Raw genomic sequence first — 19,817 nt, 5'->3', positions numbered from 1 at the left:
AAACCAGCTCCCCTAAAAGTAGGCAAAAAGGGGGCACTCTGGTTACCAAAAATAATAATTGTCCCAGTATAGAGGGTTTCCCCTCCATTGACTGGTACAAATTATCTTAAGTGCAGTATCTGTCGGAACAGATACTACACTTTGAGATATTAAATCTTTTATTCATGTTAAAAAAAAAAAATACAGAAAAAAAATCAACGATGAACAAAAAACTTAGGCACATGGCCAACTCAAAAGGGGGGATTTTGGGGGTCGTTGGTCATCCTTGTCACTCCAGAACTAAACAAAGTCAAAAGTTTCTCCCAGCTAGTATCTTCTTTCACCATAATACCGCATTCACCCTTTCATATTGGGGGACGTCCTAGTAACTCCAAATTTTTAAAACATTTTTTATTGACGTGTAAAAACAAAAAAGATAACAATAAAATGGTAACAATAATTCATTTGTGTCGAGGGAGGGGGAAGAAAAAACAAAAGGTGATTAGTAGGACCCTCCCAACCCCGTCTAGTTGATAGACTGCCCGTTCCACTAGGTTTGTAAAAGGAACCTCGCTTCTGCGGGTCAGTCTCTAGGTGGGGATGCCCTCTAGATGGGGGTGAATGGAGAAAAGAAAATTTTGTGGGTAAGGGATGGAGGTTAGTTTGTATTTCTTTTTCTCCAAGATGGGTAAAATTTAGAGGAAGGGGTGAAAACAAAAATTGCAGGTAAGAGGGGATGGGGATCTTGGAGGCTTCCTAATCGGGGAGGGATGGAACACACACTCAGCTAGCTGAGAGACTACTTGTTTAATTTAACTTTACAGAACTGCGCGTTCCACACCTAGGTGGGGAACACGTATTCAAATTTGGCTCCTCTTCGTACACACAGACTTGCCACATGTATCCATCTTCTGTCAAATGCCGCGCGATGCAGCCTTCTTCTATCACATCTGATCTTCATCCGTAGTTGGTGTTTAAAGAACGCGATCAGATCTTGATCAGAAAAAGACAACACCCCCCCCCGGCAACCTTGCAGACGCGACGTCCAAATCACCATTCTCGCCACGGCCAGAATCGTAACGTAGACCATTTGTCTTTCCCGGTCCCACGGCGGCCTCACGTTGTCCACAACATTGGATACAGTAATTGGGCGAGGATGCTCAGGATCGATGCGAGCCGTCACCCCACTGACATACGACCAGTACTGGCGGAGTTCGCAGCAATCGAAGAAAGCGTGATCCGTAGTTTCCACAGCCGTTGTCCCACAACGGGGACAATCAGGCGACTCCAGAAACCCAGAACTGCATTGTATGTTGTTGAGTGGAAGTGCATTTCGGGCCAATCGCCAGGTCAGAGAGAACTCCGAATTGTTCAGATGACTCGAACCTGGCGCCCAACTCCACGCGGAGCGGATCTCACTCTGCTGCCACCCCAAACGCGCGCATAGTGGGTCGTCAGCGGCCCCCTTCACTAGATCCCTGTGGAGTTCCCTACGGGTAGCAGTCACAAGGTCACTGGACCTTGGTAGTCGTTTTAGCGCGGCTCGGCACTCTTTCATGTAGGCAGATTCTCCCCGCGGCCTGCGACGGCTCTCGATGGAAGGGTCGAGAACGAGGTCGGGGAAGGCGGCAGTAACCACGGGGTGCCACGGTTGGTCCTCCTGCATATAGTGGCTCAGGAAGGCCAGCCTCTCAGCATCTCGATGACACTTCAAGTCCGGCATTCCCAAGCCTCCCTCACACGGACGTTGAATACAGACCTGTCTGCTCACCCAGTGTCTTCCTCTGTCCCAAAGGAGCGAGGACAAGAGTTCGACAAGAGCTTTTAGGTGTTGTGCAGGCAGGGGAAGTACGGCCAGTCGGTAAAGGATGAGAGGAAAGACGTAAGTGGCGCACGCCTCAGCTCTACCCTTTAAGGAAAGTTTCCTAGGAAGCCACGAATTGACTGCAGCCTCCACCTTTGACCGTACCTCCAACCAATTCTTGTCAAGCTGGAGACCCGGTCCGAACCACACGCCGAGGATCCGGACCGGGCCATCTGTCCAGCTGAAGGGCGCAGGGAGGTTTGCGTTGCCCCTCCATGCGCCCAACCGCAGTCCTACCGACTTGTTGCGGTTTATCTTGGCCCCTGTAATTCTTTCGTACTGTGTGAGTGCCTCCGACACGACCTCAATGTCTCTGAAGCCCGACACGAAGATCGTGACATCATCGGCGAACGCGGATACCTTGGCAGCTGAGCCGCCAGGCAGAGCCATTCCGCGCAGGGCCGAATTTGCCTCCCCATGTCTCAGCTTGCGGAGAAGAGGCTCCAAAGCCAGGACATAAAGCAGGGGCGACAGCGGACAACCCTGACGAACCGACCGAGAGATAACAAAGGGTTTCGAGCGCTTTCCGTTCACTTGCACGACAGCCATGGGCTGTCGATACATTATGGAGATCCACTTGCAAAAGTCCGGTTTAAAACCGGCGGCCTCTAAGACAGATGCCAGGAAACGATGGTCGACCCTATTGAAAGCTTTGGACTGATCTAAGTTTATCAGCGCGGCTTCCGTGTCGTCATCTATTCCCCCCTCTAGGATCGTGCGGATCAGGTGCAAGTTGTTCTGAATCGATCTCCCCTTCACAGCGTAGTTCTGTTCCGGTTCAACCAACTCGTCGATAACAACCTGCAGCCGATTCGACAGGACCTTGGCCAAAATCTTCAACTCTGTGTTTAGCAGAGTTATGGGCCTGTAGTCGTCTAACTCTTCCCCTCCATGTCCGTCACCTTTCTTCAGCAATGTGATCACTCCCTTGGTCACCTGCCCTGGGATGGATCCCTGAGCAAACCAATGGTTGAACATATCCGTCAGAAGAGGCAGAAACATGGGCGACAGCCTCAAGTACAGTTCGTATGGCAGACCATCAAGTCCTGGCGATCTGTCACAGCTGACCTGCTTCAGCGCAGTAAAGACCTCCTGCTCCGTCACCCGGCCCTCGCAACCAGCCGCTCTAGCCGTCTCGAGGCGGGGAGAGTCGGCCAAATAGTCGCTAAACTCAAGGACCGGAAGATCGGGCTGCTGCGTAAAACGCTTCTCGAAATGTTCTCGAAACCCCTCGCAGATCTCCCGAGTCGATTCCAGGGTGCGTCCATTCGGATGTTTGATTTTTGCAATGTATTTGTCCGAGCCATGCCTAGAAACCTCACGGCGCACGTCTGCATCAGAATTGACTGCTTCGTTGCCTATCTTTCTAAGCCTAGCTCTAACTACTTGGCCTTCGTAACGCTCGCTAGTCTCGCGTAGAAGGTCTTGCTTAGCTAGTTCCTGACTAACCCTATCACCCTCCCCCGTAGCCTGGGCTAGTTTCTGCTCTAGCTTCTTCTTCGTCTTGGCCTTATCTAGTGCGAGGCGCTGGGCATACTTGACGGAGAAGCTTCTGATCTTGGCTTTGAGACCTAACCACCACTTACTCCCGGTAACCGCCCCCACTAGTGCCTTTTAATCAATTCTCTTAACTGATCTTGGAAGTCTTGTATCTCCAGAAGGGAGGTGTTTAACTTCCAGTACCCCGCTAACTTAGGCCTATTTCCTAGCTTCAGCCGGGCCATAACTAATTTATGGTCCGTCTGGCCTAGCCAAGTGAACGTGGGACAAGATAAGAAGTCTACTTCGCCTCTCCTAACTAACATCCTGTCCAAATAAGTATTTGGATAGGAGGAAACACTATTGGTCCATGTCCACATCTCCCGCCCTGGATGCTCGAACCGAAACCTGTCGACCAGACCGCATCTAGCCATCAGATCAGCCAGGCTGGACTCGCACCTCTCCGATCCTCTAGCTCCGCCTCCTACCTTATCTATGTCGGGGTCTAAGATGGAATTCCAATCCCCCATTAGCACTACCCGCTTCCGACAATCTACAAACGCGTCAAGCTGACTTAAGAATGAGACCCTCTCACGAGCGGTGCTGGGCGCATGAACCGCAATCACCCGAAACACAGAATCTTTTACGGCAACATCGGCCACAACCAGCCTACCCACTGCATCTCTATGGACAACGTCGACCGTCGCCGACAGGGTACGTTTAACCAGCACGGAAACTCCCTTCCCCCGCGGGCTGCCATATGCTGAGAAAACCTCAAAGTCTCGGGCCAGCACCTGACAGTCCACAGAGGAAACGAAATGCGTCTCCTGAATTGCAGCGACATCCACTCCCAGGGACAAGAGGTCGTGCCGGAGGCGAGCCGCCCGGCCCGATGATCTCAAGCCCCTCGCATTCAGACTAGCCAAATTCAAAGCCATGGTACCTACCTTAAGGTGTGTTACACTCAGCTCCGAAGTCAGCCGGGGAAAGGACACCGACGTTGTGTGCAATGCTCAAGGTGGTCAGGTTTTTCATGTCCTGACCTTCTCTCACAATGCCACCGACATCCAAAGGGTAAGTCAATTTAAGGGCCCTATAGAGTGACGGATGGACCAACACTGGGACCCTTCCCTTGCATTGTTTTGCGAGTTCCTCAAGGGAAGGGTCATTTTTCCTAATCAGTTCAATTCCCGGACCAGCCCCTTCAGCGGCTTCCAGCATTGTCCACACGTTGGTTTTGCAGGCCTCAGGAAGCCTGACGAAAGTTGTTAGCCGTGGGGCGTCCGAGAAATTAGAGGGGACATTAACGTCTTTTCCCCCTATCTGTTGGAAGTCCAGCAGAGGTTTTAAATTTTTTCTCTGCCGGTGTGGTACGCCCATTGCCACAGACAGGGGGTCTACAGAACAAAGTTCCTCTCTCGTTTCGAGGGCGAGATTCCCTGTTGGAGTGAGTCCGTAAGTGGGAGAATCTGAAGGGTCTCTCCCCCTCCCGGGTTCATTCTTTTCTTTCTGGGATGGCGGCTCAATTTGCATTGGTGTGGGGACGAGTGTCTGTGTGGTGTCTGGTGTTGGTGTTGGTGCGGTGTCTGGTGTTGGTGTGATGTCTGGTGTTGGTGTGATGTCTGGTGTTGGTGTTGGTGCGGTGTCTGGTGTTGGTGTTGGTGCAGTGTCTGGTGTTGGTGCAGTGTCTGGTGTTGGTGCGGTGTCTGATGTTGGTGTTGGTGTTAGTGCGGTGTCTAGTGTTGGTGCAGTATGTGGTATGGGGGTGGAAGTGGGTTGTGTTGTTGTTAGAGGTGGTGTATGCTCACAGGGAGTGGGGGCTGCCTTTTCTTCCCCTTTCCTTTTCTTTTTTATTCTTTTGAATGAACCGGGGAGTGGTGAGGTTGAGTTCCTCTCCCTCTCACTAGCAGATTCATCCTCAGAGGAGCAGTGTTTTCTTCGCTTGATCCCCGTCTCAATTGGTGTGGGGACCGTTGGTTGTTGCTGCTCCTCTAATTGTTGTTTCTCCGGTTGATGCTGTTGCTTTTCTGGTTGCTGCAGCCGTTTTTGTTGCTGCTGTTCTGGCTGTTGCTGCTGCTGCTGTTTTTGTTGTTGCTGCTGTTTTCGTGGCATTGGTTGTGGAATTGGCCGCGGCAGCTGATGTTGTTGCTGCGGCTGGTTCAACGGCTGGTTTGGCTGCTGCTGCTGTGTCTGCTGCCATGGCTGTTGCTGCGGCTGTTGTGGAGGCTGCTGTTGTTGTTGCTGCCTCAGTTGTTGGGTTGGTTGTGGGACGGTGGCAGATGGGATTGTGGGCTTCCATTTCCGCCTCATTACCGTGATCCATTCCTCCCCTTTGGCCTCCTGCACAGTTTTGGGTTTCCTCGGTGCTGGGGTTGGTGCTCCGGTTGCAGGAGTTGTGACAGCCTGTTTGGACACTGGTGCTGTCTCAGAGGTTGGGACCGCCTTTAGTGTCACTTGAGTAGGAGTTGACCTTTGAGGGCAGCTCTTGGCCATGTGACCCTGTTTTTGGCAGAACCAGCAGTGCGGACGACGCCCCTCCACTACTACTGTCATAGTTGCCTCCTTAAATGTCAGCTGTGCTGGTATCGCCTGGAAGCCTTCTTTCTTTAGCCTCATGGCCACAGTGTAGCTGCCCAAGTGCATGCCGGTTTTCGACCGCGCTGGGGTTATTTTTTCCACCTCGCCGAACTGTGTGAAGAAGGATCCCAGGATTTCTGCTGATATTTGCATAGGTACATTGAATACCTGCACCCGGGTCCTTGTCCTGCCCTGGTATTCGGGCTTTAGTTTTGTTCTCCCATACTTAATTTCCTGTAGGGAGAGTCTCTCCGCATCTTCCTTGGTGGGTAGGAGGATGTCCCACATGGCATAGCTCCTCTGGTACAGGTATAATACCGGGATGTTTAGCTTGTGTAGGAGCCCTGCCATGTCTTCCTTTTTCATCCCTAGGAGGCGGTTTTCCGGCATATCCGAGATGATGAGGGAGAGCACTCTGTCTTCGATTGCCTCCCAAGCGCCTGGCACTGGTTTAATTTCTGCCCCCTCTATGTATTGTCTGTACTTGGTCAAGTACAAGTCTCTATACTCTTGAGGGGACAGTTGCTTCTCTACAGTCTTCCCCCATGCCGACCCTCTTGTTGGTGTTGGATCTTTGGTGAGGTTGGACTGTTTTTGCTGTTCCTTGACGGAAGGGTTGCTATTTTGAGGCGCATTTCCCTTTCCGCTTTCCTTTGGGACCGACTCTCCCTGCTCTATACTTCTTCCAGGAAATACTTCCCTTTTTGGGGAGTCGGCCTCCTGGGGAGCATTGTCCTCTTTATTGTCCTTGGGAGCTTTTGCCCCTTTTGTTTTGGGGAGGTCTAGGCTGTATGCCCCCTCGTTTTCTTGATTTGCTCCCCTTTTAGGGCAGTAGCCCTCCTGGGGAGCACTGTCTCTCTTATCGTCCTTTGGGGCTACTGCCTCTTGATTTTTGTAGTCAGAGCGGGATGCCCTGTCCAACATTGTTTTTTCTCCCCTTTGTGGGGAGTCGCCCTCTTGGGGAGCACTGTCTCCCTTATCGTCCTTTGGGGCTACTGCCTCTTGATTTTTTTGCCGGAACGGGATGCCCCGTCCAACATTGTTTTTTCTCCCCTTTTTGGGGAGTCGCCCTCTTGGGGAGCTGCTGGTGAGTTTTCTCCCTTCTGAGGGGCGTCCTTTGGTTTAGTGTCCGGGCGGTATGCCCCGTTGCTTTTTGCTTCCCCTGTTGGGGAGCCGTCCTCTTGGGGAGCAGTTTTTCTTGTGGTAGCCTCCTGGCTGGGGGTATCTGTATTGGTGGTCCCCGGGCTGGGGGTGTCCATTTTTGAAAAAAGCTCTCTCTTCCCTGTATAAATTCACCAAAATGAGTGACGTGGAGTCGACGTCCAAATTGGGAGCCGACTTTGGCGCCAAAAAGAAGTGGCGCCAAAGGCGGCAAGAGGGGAGATAGAACTGAGAGAGGGAGTGGGAAGTTAGTGGAGGGAAGAGAGAAAGTGTTTCCGACCCTCCCTCGCGGGAAGGTCGTAAATTATCAGCTCGGATCCCCCCCCGTGGGGGAGGGGGGAGAGCAGAGAAAGACAGACAAAGTGGGGGTGCGGACAGAACGCTACCCAACAAGCTCGCCGGGCACGAGAATGTGTCGCCAGAACAAGACTGCCTATCGCTGTGTATGTATCAGAGAACAGATACTACACTTTGATCTTGTCCCCCGTGCCGCCGAAGCGGGGCGGGGGGCCTGTTGTCTGCATGTTTGTCTGTTTCCATTTTTCCAAATTTCATTTCTTCTGAGACGCAAGGTCACAAACAGGTGCGAGGCGAGTCAAATGATTGCATATTTTGTGGGACATTGTTTTATTTATGTGCAGGCGGCTGATTTTTTAACTATTTCTTATCCATCTGATAATAGCTCAAATGGTAACAACTAAGGCTGGAGTGCTAAATATTTTGGTTTCGATTCCAGCTGATGGCACTCAAGTCCTATTGTGTTTTTTTTGTTTACTTTTAAAATCCCTTTTAGATTATTGGGTACAATATAATAATCAAAAGAGAATTTGTTCTATAATAAATACGAAATTTGTATGAATTAAAATATGTTTTTTTTTTACTCATGTTCATTCCAAACAAGGCCTATCGCTACTTGGGGCCATGCGTAGGAAAGATGAACAAGATGTTGGTTTACATTACATTTAAACTTCTTCATATCAGTACATTCGGGGAAACAGGTAGCAGGAAGGGAATTCCAGTCTAGCTATTCAAGGAAAGAAACTATTAGAGTAGAAGGCTTTCTGATATTTAAGGACCTCAACAGTGAAGGGGTGCGATTTTGTTGGGTTATGTATGTTGAGGTGGCACAATGAGTTCATCAGAGCAGATTCCATTAAAATGTAAAACAGACACAGGAATGCGATATTGTGGCGATGGGACAGGGGTTGGAACTTAGTTGACAAAGTGGGACCTATTAGATTGAAGATTCTTCTTAGAATGCTGTCCAAGAGGGAAAGACTAGCGGCAAATGCACCAGCCTAGGTGTGGCAACAATACTCCATAAAAGCCAAGTACGTCCAAGGATGGAATACTGCTGCCATATCTGGGCAGGAGCTGCTAAAAACAGCCTATCTTGCCTTGACAGAGTACAAAATAGACTTTGTGGCTTAGTGGGGGATGCCCTTTTCTCTACCCTGCAACGTCTCTCCCACAGAAGAGACGTTGCAAGCCTATCCTTGTTTTATCGTTATTTTCATGGCAGGTGCTCGTCTGAACTCCAATCTCTGGTCCCCCCATCGCCAATCTTTCACGAAAAACACCCGTCTAGCCGAATCCACTGTGAAAAATTTTCCCCACTCTTTATAGGTGCCTAAATCAAAATGTGGATTCCATGAACAAAGCTTCTTTCTTAGAACTGCATGCCTGTGGAACTCTGTTCCGTCTGCCTGCTTCCCACCTGACTACAACTTGGGTGTATTCAAGTCCAACGTTAACAAATTCCTAATGAACTGCCCTCTTAAGTAAACACTTCATCAAATCTCCACACTAACGTACTGTACTTGCAATAACCCTTATCCCTGAGTGGCTTCCGGGCCTTGATAAGTGGTGACCACCGTGTAAAAAAAAAAAAAAAAAAAAAAATGGTGGCCTTGTGGATGTACAGAATACTCTCAGGTTTTAGTAATCTTCCAGCATGATAGAGGAAACCAACCTTCTTAGCAGCAGCCTTTGCGATGCCCTCAGTGTATTTGTTCCAGTTCATATTGTCTGTGAATGTTAAGCCGAGGAGTTTGAATGAAGAATTCTCAGGTAGAGAATTGGAGAGGCTTCTTGTTAAAGGAGAACAATTTAGTCTTACTATGCTGATGACACTACCATCTATGGTAGCACATCAAAGACCGTAAACGACCAAGTTCTCTCTGATTCTCTCTCCTCTGATCTTGAGCAAGTGGTACAATGGGGAAAGAGGTGGCTTGTTACTTTTAATGCATCTAAAACCAAGCTTTTATCTTTACATCATCAACGCTCTGATCCCCATCTAGCATCAATTGAAATGAATGGCTCTCGACTTGGGGAGGCTTCATGTTTTGACAAGCTTCTGGGCTTGACCTTTACTCCTGATCTTAAATGGAACACATACATTAAACCCGTTGCCAAGGCCGCTAGAAAAATGGTGGTATTCTTCTATCGATCCAGAAGATATCTCACTGCTGATGCAATTCTCTATCTATATAAGAGCCAGGTACGTCCAAGGATGGAGTATTGCTGTCACATCTGGGCAGGAGCTGCTAGAAAGGACTTGTCCTGCCTTGATAGAGTTCAAAATATACTTCGTAGCCTTGTGGGGGATGTCTTTTTCTCTTTCCTGCAACCTCTTTCTCACAGAAGAGATGTTGCGAGTTTGTCTCTGCTTTATCGTTATTTTCATGGCAAGTGCTCGGCTGAGTTCCATCTATAGTCCCCCCTCGCCAAACTTTCACAAGAAACACCCGTCTAGCAGAAAACACTATCAATAATTTCCTCCACTCTTTATCTGTGCCTAAACCTAAACGTAGATTCCATGAGCAAAGCTTCTTTCTTAGAACTGCACGCCTATGGAATTGTCTTCCGTTTTTTTGCTTTCCAGCTGATTACAATAAGGTTGTCTTCAAGTCTATTGTAAACAAATTTTTGATGAGCCGTTCCATATAAGTTAACAAATTTACTGAATCTCCATTACTAACGGTTCCTATATTGTCCAATTTCTACTGTACACTGTTTAACCCTTATCCTCGAGTGGCCTTTTGGCCTTGATAAGTGGTGATGCCTATATAAAAAAAATACCCAAAAAACTTGAATCAAATGTCATCATCCATTTGTGGCCTCATTCCACTATCGTCTGGAGGTCATTTTCTAACAATTTCATCATTGTTTTAGATTTGTGTACATCTGTTCTTCCCACATGGATATTATGGAGTGTTGTATTACCAGCAAATATACCCATCTCGGATGCAATATTATCGGAGAGGTCATTAATGTATATCATATTTAAGCACATTTTACGATCGAGCAACACTGAGTGCTCTGTTAGTACGAGGTACCTTCAATAAGTTTCCAGACATTTTATACAGGCATTTAAGAGTCTTAGGCTCTTGAGAATTCAGTATGTTATTGCTATGCATCTTATGAGATGAATGACCAATTTTTATGATTTCATGTTCAAATGAACAGCTACAGCAGGAATTGGAATACACCCTACTAAAGCCTGATTGTCACAGCTGGTGAATTTCAAAAATGCAATTTGGATGTGAGGACACTTTAGAAGAACGATATGCAATAAAATTGTGTTTTAAATTTGGAAAAAATGCCACAGAAACGTATGGAATACTTCAGACTGCTTTTGGACCATCTTGCATGAATCAAGCATCAATTTTTGAGTGGCGTAAAAGATTTAAGGAAGGCAGGGAGTTTGTGAAGGATGATGAGAGGTGTGGGAGGAGTAAAGAAGTCAGAACACCAGAGTTGATTGGCCAAATAAAGAATTTGGTAAAATCCCTTCAAAGCGTATTGAGGTTATATGAGACAATAAAGCTGTGTACGCATTATAAATGTTTCTTTTCTGTGTCTTATGTTATACATTAGTACATTAGGGGTCATTTCGAGTTTAAAGTTTATTTACTGCGCCCATCTGAACTAGAGAAAATCATGATTAAAATGTGTATGTCTCGTGTAAATGACTAACGATGAATATCTAATATGGCCGACGTTCAGAAGACGTTCTGGAGACCAGACGGGAGATCAAAAAGTCGGATCAAGCGTGCCGGAAAACGAAATGAGACCAAATTGACAACTCGGCAATTCTAAAATGAAAAAACTTTAATGGTTAATGTTTTTAAAATAAATAATTTAAGCAAGTTTTATTTTGGTTGTTGTATGCAGTTCGTTCGAGGGAGCGTTCATTAATCCGAAAAGAAAGAAGTTTGGCGTGTGCGGCCTTTTGTTGTTGTTGTTTTTTTTTTGTTGTTGTTTCTTTTTTTCTTGAACTTTGCGCTTTTCGGATTATTTTGTTATGTTTTATTTTTTTGGTGGATATTTTTTTTGCCGTGTTTTTTTTTTTTTTTTGACGATTTTTATGGATGTTTTTTTTGGGGGGGCATGTTCTTTTTTTCTTTTTGGATGGACATTTTTTCTTTGGCCGGTTTTTTTTCGGGGGGGGGCAGAGATTAGACGTATAGGTAATTATTAACAAGAAAATTAGTGCAAGTCCAGATTAGCACATGCAGCGATAAACAAAAATGAGTACCTTTTATTTTCTTGAAAAAAAAAACTTACTCGACGAAAACCGACCGTTTTTTGCTTTAATAATTGTTTTTTATTCAAACGTAAAAAATAAAAATTTCGATTTGGCTTGAACTTTGCGGTTTTCAGATTATTATTTTATTTTTTTTTTTAGACGGATTTAACAAACAAAACAAAACAAAACAAAAACAATTTGGTGCTTATGAACTTTTTTAAATAATCAGAAAAGCACAAAGTTCAAGTAAAAAAAAACAAAAAAACAAGGCCAAAATTTCTATCAAAATAATAAACGCTTCCTCGAACGAACTGCGTTGGTCTCATTTCGTTTTCCGGTACGCTCGATCTGACTTTTTGATCACCCGTCTGGTCTCCAGAACGTCTTCTGAACGTCGGCCATATTAGATATTTACCTTTAGTTATTTACACGAGACATACACATTTTAAATAATGATTTTCTCTAGTCCAGATGGGTACAGTAAATAAACTTTTAACTCGAAATGACCCCTAATGTACTAATGTATAACGTAAGACACAGAAAAGAAACATTTATAATGCGTACACAGCTTTATTTTCTCATAGAACCACCGACCGCTTTCAATGGATTTTACCACTTCCGCTTATTATTTTCAAAACTGTATATAAATTCTGTACCTCTAAACATTTATTTAAATATCTTCAGAAGAGGTACACATAACACCACATAGATACATAAATTTGACTTTTTGATCACCCGTCTGGTCGGCCATATTAGATATTAATCGTTAGTTATTTAGACGAGACATACACATTTTAATCATGATTTTCTCTAGTTCAGATGGGTGCAGTAAAAAAAAACTTTTAACTCGAAATGACCCCTAATGTACTAATGTATAACATAAGACACAGAAAAGAAACATTTATAATGCATACACAGCTTTATTTTCTCATAGAACCACAATACGCTCTGGAGGGATTTTACCGTAAAGGACCGTCGTGTATCTATAGAGATAATAAGTGTACAGTTTGATGTCAGTGTGTGAACTGTACACACAGTTATTGGCGAGGAACTGAAGATGCGGAAGATTTGTGCGAATGCATCAGTCCACAACTCCATCAATGTCATAGACTATTTGACCAAGATGGACATCATGACAGTCTCTCACCCCCCCTTCCCTATAATCAAGACTTTGCTCCCTGTGACTTTTAGTTATTCTCTAAGCTCATGGAAAACCTTAGAGAATGTCGTTATGAGACAACTGAGGAGATGAAAGAGGTTGTGACGGGGGTCATTGACATGCTTACACAGGAGGACTTCCAGGACGGCACAAGTGTATTGCAGCCGGAGGAGATTACTTAGAAGGGGACTAGAGTTTCATGTGTGTACTATCAATAAAAGTGCCCATACCAAAATAGTCTGGAAACTTATTGAAGGCACCTCGTATGTATATAATTTTTACAATCTCCCTCCAAAAGCGGACATACACAATATTCAGCATCCGATGAAAGAGAATTATTTTTGGTTAAAATAACACAATTTCGAATGTTTTTTTTTATGCCAATAAAAACAACTAAATATTTTCATCGTAATTCTTAAAAGGCATTCGACCGAAATACAACAAGGCTAAAGCTGTATTGTCTTTCGGGTTTAATTGGCTGTGATTAAACAAGCTTCGTTTATCGGTACCCTAACACCAATCCTGCCTCCTCCCGGGCCTCCCCTCAAGCGGTCGACATTGTGCCGAAACCTATCATTACCTTCACCCTCAAAAGAAGCACAATGGGCTCCACTTTTGATGTAAGGGTTTATGATCACCCAGAATCATCCAACGTCCGTACGTTTGTGATAAATTAGGCATCGAGACGGTATTTGAATTAATGCTAAAACCCAAATGGTTCTAACCCCAATCCTCTTTCTTTTTCCGGTTCATGTTTGATATTCTATCTTCCTCGCTTCCTAAAACTAACAAGTTTTCACATGAAAGTGTTAAATCAAAGAATTTTCAACTAATGGAAATCTTTCCAAGCGTGAAAAAGTAGCACCTATACGTGAATGTAATAAGCCAGTTCGAACTTAGAAATTTCTATAAGACCTGGTGTAACATAGAGCGACGCAAAATGAAATAACGTTATCTGTAAAGAAAAAAAAAAGACAATAAAAAAGGGAAAGGGATCACTTTAGAGATGTGAATGACGTTCGAGAATACAATCACGTAAGGGACGACACAGCGGTAATATAACAACGAGGAAATAAATGTTACAGAAGATAATTTTTTTTTTACAAAGGAGTCACCACTTATCAAGGCCAGGAGGCCACTCGAGGATAAAGGTTAATGAGTGTACAGTAGTCAATGGGAAAATATTGTAATAATCGTTAGTAATGAAAATTTGGTAAATTGGATTACTTAAGAGGATGGCTCATCAAGAACTTGTTGACATTGGACTTGAATTATTGATAGCGGTTTCAGCTAAATAAGTATTTTTCGTTAAAGTTTGGCAAGGATGGACCATAATTAGAGTTCAGATGAGCACTTGCCATGAAAATAGCGATAAAGTAGGGTCAGGCTCGCAATGTTTCTTCTGTGGGAAAAAGGTTGCAAGGAAGAGAAAAGGCCCCCCCCACTAGGCTATGAAGTCTATTTTGAACTCTGTCAAGGCAGGATAAGTGCTTCTAGCAGCTCCTGCTTAGATGTGGCAACAGTACTCCATCTTTGGACGTACTTGGCTCTTATACAGGTAGACAACTTGTTTACATTAGACTTGAAGACAACCATGTTGTAGTCAGCGAGAAAGCAAACCTATGTAAAAAAGTTTCACAGGTGGACAGTTATAGGAAAAAAGCTTTGTTCATGGAATCTGCATTTAGATTTAGGCACAGATGGAGAGTGGAGGAAATTGTTGATAGTGGTTGTAGCTGTGGCGTACGTGACAAACAAGATTGTCCACTCTGGCTGAGGTAAAAGACACGCAAGGTAGGAGAAATCAGAATTAGGAGTTAGTCTGTAACGGGAAGTCGAGGAGACGAGTTGTGAGTTAGCTAGCCAATGGGTTAGTTAACGGACAGGAGTTGTCGCTGTAGTCCGATGGAAACATCTACGGACCAACTGAGGAAAATGTAAGGCAAAATGTCAAAAAATGTGGAACAGATTTGGAAATGGTAACTCGGCGTTTTGGGTGTTCCATTCTGAAGAAGATGCTTTCATTTCAGGTGCCTGCTGCCAGAGGCAAGGAAGACAATAAATAAGGGATGTGCTAAAGACTGTCTGTTATTGTCTCGTTTATTATTGTGAATATGTGAAAACCCCACATACACATAGAAAGACTATGAAATATACACGTAACAGATAGACACATACAAACACCCCATATACAAAGACAAGTAATTGTTCTTATAATTCTGACCACTAGACGATACACGAGAATCGATTATTAAAAACACATATACTTTATATACACTAGACATACATAGACACAGTTATATAAACCTAACACTACATCTCCAGAAGATATCTCACTACTGATGCAATTCTCTATCTATATAAAAGCCAAGTACGTCCAAGGATGGAATACTGTTGCCATATCTGGGCAGGAGCTGCTAAAAACAGCCTATCCTGCCTTGACAGAGTACAAAATAGACTTCGTGGCTTAGTGGGGGATGCCCTTTTCTCTACCCTGCAACCTCTCTCCCACAGAAGAGACGTTGCGAGCCTATCCTTGTTTTATCGTTACTTCCATGGCAGGTGCTCGTCTGAACTCCAATCTCTGGTCCCCCCTCGCCAATCTTTCACGAAAAACACCCGTCTAGCTGAATCCACTGTGAAAAATTTCCCCCACTCTATATCTGTGCCTAAATCAAAACGCGGATTCCATGAACAAGGCTTCTTTCTTAGAACTGCACGCCTGTGGAACTCTGTTCCGTCTGCCTGCTTCCCTCCGGACTACAACTTGGATGTCTTCAAGTCCAATGTTAACAAATACCTAATGAACCATCCCCTTAATTAAACACTTCATCAAATCTCCACACTAACATAATGTACTTGCAACAACCCTTAGTGGCTTCCGGGCCTTGATAAGTGGTGATCACTGTGTAAAAAAAAACAAAAAAAACACTACATCTCTCTCTCTCTCTCTTTTTCTCTCTCTCTCGCTCTCTCTCTCTCTCTCTCTCTCTCTCTCTCTCTCTCTCTTCATCTATCTATCTATCTGGACGTTTGAAAGAAGAGGAAAAGAAGGAGAAGGAGGAGGAATAAACAGATAGACAGGGAGAGCATAGAAGAAAAAAGTACCCATTTAACCAAGATCGTTTCCGGCTTGTTTGTGCAGATCATTTACAGGTACTTCGTCGTGCGCTGGGCTCCCTTCTGTCTCCAAGCTGTTGGCTTTGGCTGAAATCCAGAAACGTCCTGTAACGAAAACGCAAAAGAAGATGAAGAAGAAGAAGAAGAACGACAACAACAACAACAACAACAACAACAATTTTGCGGAAGTTATTAGGAAAAAACTCACACAAAGTGACTTATACATGTGTGTGTGTGTGTGTGTGTGTGTGTGTGTGTGTGTGTGTGTGTGTGTGTGTGTGTGAATGTTTGAAAGGGGAGAAGGAGTAAGAAACAGACAGACAGACAGACAGACAGGGAAAGCTAATAAGAAGAAGAAAAAAAAGGAAATACCCATACGACCAAGATGCGAGAGACAATATTGAAACTCAATCGTTTCCAGCTTGCTATGCGGATCATTTACAGGTACTTCCTTGTGCCCTGGGCCCCCTTCTGTCCCTAAGCTGCTAGGTTTAGCTGAAACCCAGAAACGCCCAGTAACGAAGACTCAAAAAAAGAAGAAGAAGAAAGAAGGAAAAAAAAAAACACGCGCCCCATCACCAACCGGACAGGACATAACGATTTATGATCAACCAAGATCATTGGACGTGTACACGAACCTCAATAAGCACGAACCTCAATAAAATCTCAACTTATATATAAACACGTTGTTTCTTTCTATTTTTTCTTTTTTTTTTTTTTTTTTTGTAAATTTTCTCATTTTTTTGTTCAAGCTGTGGATGAAATATTTTACTGGATGCCATACATTCACCCACTATTTCGTACATTCCAACAGAGAGATCTTTTTAAGATTCTGATCGTCCATTTAAGTGCTATTGTTTGAATATCTCTTGCACTTTGTTCACCGAGTATATTTGCTCGGTTGTTTTTAAATTCTTTTTCATGAGTCCAGTTGCTGCTATGATAACTGGAATGATAAAGATTTCTTAAGATTTCAGTTGCTTTTCATGTCGTACATAAGACATTTTTTGGGTTGGAAGCCATGTTTGGTTTCTAAACAGTTTTCCATGGTTAGTTGTTCTATACAATTCCTGGAGATGAAGAATTCTCGGTGGGCGGCTGTTCTGTAGAGGTTGCGGACTTTATAATTTTGCAGCCAAAGAGCAAAATATTCTTGCCGTGTTGACACGAAGAAAACATGTGAAGTTGCTAAAATAAAGGTTTAATTTTTATGGACCAATTCTGGTTTCTGATTGGTTGGTAGCAGAACGGGAATTAATTTGATTCGTCAGTTCCTTGCAGCAGCGTTTATAAATAAAATCTCCCAACTGTGAGGGACCATACCCCCATTATGAGTGAAAAATATTGCAACACCTTTTTAAGATTCTAACCGTCACTTTAAGTGTAATTGTTTGAATCTCTCTTGCACTTGGTTCACCGGGTATATTTGCCAGGTAGTTTTTGAAATTCGTTTTCAAGAGTTCAGTTACTCCCATAATAACTGGAATGATGAAGATCTTCCCAAGATTCCAATTTCCTTTCATGTCATACATAAAACCTTAGTATTTTCCCTTTCAACTCTGTTTAACCCAGCATCAATGCGGACACTGACTTCCACTAAGGTTGCTTCTTTCTCCTTCTTGTCCCATATCACTATGTCAGGTTTTATGGCTCCGTTTTCTAGATACATAGCTGTGAAAATTGCATAGTCATAGTGGATGGTGAATGACTTATTTCCAACTGTTTTTTCTGATAAACATGTGCTCCCATGATTTGTCAGGTTTTCTAGGGATGTAGCAATAGGAATTGTGTAGTCGCTATGCACGTTTCCAGGACTTGTTGCTACATTCAATATTCAACTTTCTACAGATGGTCCAGTGTTATATTATGCTGGGTTGTCTTGTTAGTCGATTTAAGAAATCGATTACTACTACTACTACTACTACTACTACTACTACTACTACACAATTATTATTATTATTATTATTATTATTATTATTTTATTATTATTATTATCATTAATATTATTATTATAATTATTATTATTATTATTTTATTATTTTATTATTATTATTATTAATATTTTTACTATTATTATTATTTTATTATTTTATTATTATTATTATTATTATTATTATTTTTACTATTATTATTATTATTTTTTACTATTATTATTATTTTTATAATTATTATTATTTATTATTATTATTATTATTTTTATTATTATAATTATTATTAATTTTATTATTATTATTTTTATTATTGTTATTATTTTGATTATTATTATTATTGTTATTATTATCATTGTTATTATTATTATTATTATTATTATTATTATTATTATTGTTTGATTATTTGATTATTATCATTATTATTATTATTTTTTATTCATCTTAATATTTTGCTTGATTTATCTTAAGTTCGAAATATTTTGCTTAATTTATCTTAAGTTCGAAATATTTTGCTTAATTTATCTTAAGTTCGAAATATTTTGCTTAATTTATCTTAAGTTCGAAATATTTTGCTTAATTTATCTTAAGTTCGAAATATTTTGCTTAATTTATCTTAAGTTCGAAATATTTTGCTTAATTTATCTTAAGTTCGAAATATTTTGCTTAATTTATCTTAAGTTCGAAATATTTTGCTTAATTTATCTTAAGTTCGAAATATTTTGCTTAATTTATCTTAAGTTCGAAATATTTTGCTTAATTTATCTTAAGTTCGAAATATTTTGCTTAATTTATCTTAAGTTCGAAATATTTTGCTTAATTTATCTTAAGTTCGAAATATTTTGCTTGATTTATCTTAAGTTCGAAATATTTTGCTTAATTTATCTTAAGTTCGAAATATTTTGCTTAATTTATCTTAAGTTCGAAATATTTTGCTTGATTTATTTTAAGTTCCAAATAGTTTGCTTAATTTATCTTAAGTTCCAAATATTTGCTTAATTTATCTTAAGTTCGAAATATTTTGCTTAATTTATCTTAAGTTCGAAATATTTTGCATTATTTATCTTAAGTTCGAAATATTTTGCTTAATTTATCTTAAGTTCGAAATATTTTGCTTAATTTATCTTAAGTTCGAAATATTTTGCTTGATTTATCTTAAGTTCGAAATATTTTGCTTTATTTATTTAAGTTTGCAATATTTTGCTTAATTTATCTTAAGTTCCAAATAGTTTGCTTAATTTATCTTAAGTTCTAAATATTTTGCTTGATTTATTTTAAGTTCCAAATAGTTTGCTTAATTTATCTTAAGTTCGAAATATTTTGCTTGATCTATCTTAAGTTCGAAATATTTTGCTTAATTTATCTTAAGTTCGAAATATTTTGCTTAATTTATCATAAGTTCGAAATATTTTGCTTAATTTATCTTAAGTTCGAAATATTTTGCTTGATTTATCTTAAGTTCGAAATATTTTGCTTGATTTATCTTAAGTTCGAAATATTTTGCTTAATTTATCTTAAGTTCGAAATATTTTTCCCGCTCAGTAGTATTTTAGTTGCTTGGCCAATTGTAATCAAAACAGCAATTTGCTCGATCGTTGTCTGATCTTTAAGGAAAATGTTAGTTTGTGCCTGTAATTAATCGATAGTCGAATATGAAGCATGAAATAATAAACAAAAAAAAAACTCTTTTAAAACAAAACAATGAAAGAACTTATTTGGGCAACAGAAAATCGACGGTTGGTCCGGGTTTAGAAAAAAAGGATTAAAAAGTTAAGATACGTATGAGATATGTTTGAAAGCCAAATTACAACGCAATATTATGAAAATATTTTTTGTTTAAAATTAATATTTCGGAGTTATACTCCTTTCTCAGAATTTTATACTTTTTTCCTTTTTTTTTCTTGCCATGATGTTAACTCCTTATCTAAAATGGAACATATATATCAAATCCGTATCCAAGGTAGCTGGAAAAATGGTAGGATTCTTCTACCGCTCGTGTATATATCTCACTTCTGG

The 19,817-nt window shown here is 41.8% G+C and overlaps 1 protein-coding gene across 4 annotated transcripts in view; it reads right to left on the bottom strand.

The window, feature by feature from the left end:
* The window catches only part of LOC145269843 (cytochrome P450 4A25-like), a 117,065-nt gene that overhangs the window by 88,130 nt on the left and 9,118 nt on the right, over positions 1 to 19,817 (bottom strand). For 2 of the 4 annotated variants that reach the window (XM_080125564.1, XM_080125563.1), the window contains one exon: positions 15,862 to 15,978. The exons of the other annotated variants lie outside the window; for them this stretch is intronic. The gene's annotated coding sequence lies outside the window, so the exon portion shown is untranslated. The remainder of the gene's footprint in view (positions 1 to 15,861; positions 15,979 to 19,817) is intronic. 4 annotated transcript variants of the gene reach the window in all.

This window comes from Euprymna scolopes, chromosome 45 (assembly GCF_053919585.1).
Source record: "Euprymna scolopes isolate OS-2025 chromosome 45, ASM5391958v1, whole genome shotgun sequence".
Classification (NCBI taxonomy): Eukaryota; Metazoa; Mollusca; class Cephalopoda; order Sepiida; family Sepiolidae; genus Euprymna; species Euprymna scolopes.
This window is presented reverse-complemented; position numbering and strand designations above follow the sequence as displayed.